Consider the following 1,278-nt stretch of genomic DNA (forward strand, 5'->3'; position numbering starts at 1 on the left):
GGGGGGGGGGGGAGGAGCACACAGTAGAGAGAAAGAAAGAGAGCGAGAGGCAGGTTTATGTTATGGGGTGACTTGTTAAAGTATGAGAAAAGGAGCCAGGACAGAACAGGTTTCTTGTTGTAGAGGGAGCTGCATGGCTATTGACATTCTAGAAGAGAGGGCAGGAGTGACCAGCCAAGAGCTGATAATAGAGGGGGGGGGACGAGGGATCACGATATGGAGGTGATCAGAAGTTTATAGGAGTGTGTGGGTAGAGTTTGCGTTTGATTAGTGATGGGGGAACGGGTGAGGGGTTGAGTATTATGAATGAAGAACTAGTGTTGGGGGTGGGGGTGATAAGTGTCTGTAAAGGGAAGGTGGGGAAGAGCAGGTGATGAATGTAGAGACTGAGTGTTGGATGTAGTGATTGGTGGGTTAAGAGGTGGAGGTGGTCAGTGATTTGGAAATGGGGGAGAGCAGGGGATGACTGGCAGTGGAGAAAGCAGTGAGGTGCAACAGAATAGTTATACAGCAGACATGTGCAGATGGCGCTACTGTATAGCACCAATTAATTTAGTCATTAATTAACTTTGTAGTCTGTTATTTCTAAAATATATGCTTAATATATATGTCTTTAATAAAATACATATTTGAGAAAATATATTTTGTTAAAACAACACATTTAATGCATCTGGCATATTAAAAAGCCTTCACCTATCAAAGTCTTTTATATCAGATCAAGGTTGTTGTTTTTCTATTTGCTCAATCACTTAGTGTTAATGATGATAACGTTGATGATGATGATGAACAATCTCCCACATTTTTACTTAGTCACTCTATCACAAACCTGGCTGTATCATTAAGAAGACAGGCAGGCATGGCTGTGTAGTTAAGGATGTGCAAGTATGACTATCTCATTAAGAAGGTGCAGGCATGGCTGTGTGGTTAAGAAGTTTATTTCCCAACCATGTGGTTTCAGGTTCGATCCCAGTGCAAACTTCTTAACTTCTTATTCCTAATTATACTTTCTGTTCTTCTCTGAAATTAAAACAAAAACAAACCCTGTAAATGTTCTGTTTCATAGCAATATAAGCATGTCTTGTTGTTTGCAGCTTGACAGGAACGGCATTCCTGTATAATTGATGTGAAATGCATGGATCTGTACTATTGTCAGATTTGACCTGTATTTAATATTAGTCTATCGAAGGTTGTTAGCAAATTGGCAGACACTGCAGAAGGCCAGCACTAAACACCTTGTTGTGTTTATCTCTCTCTCTCTCTCTCTCTCTCTCTCTCTCT

At 40.8% G+C, this 1,278-nt stretch overlaps 1 protein-coding gene across 1 annotated transcript in view; it reads left to right on the forward strand.

Annotated features, from left to right (window-relative positions):
* Nucleotides 1-1,278, forward strand: part of LOC106867288 (abasic site processing protein HMCES) — a 60,258-nt gene that overhangs the window by 50,412 nt on the left and 8,568 nt on the right. The window lies entirely within an intron of this gene.

Source organism: Octopus bimaculoides, chromosome 21, assembly GCF_001194135.2.
Source record: "Octopus bimaculoides isolate UCB-OBI-ISO-001 chromosome 21, ASM119413v2, whole genome shotgun sequence".
Lineage (NCBI taxonomy): Eukaryota > Metazoa > Mollusca > Cephalopoda > Octopoda > Octopodidae > Octopus > Octopus bimaculoides.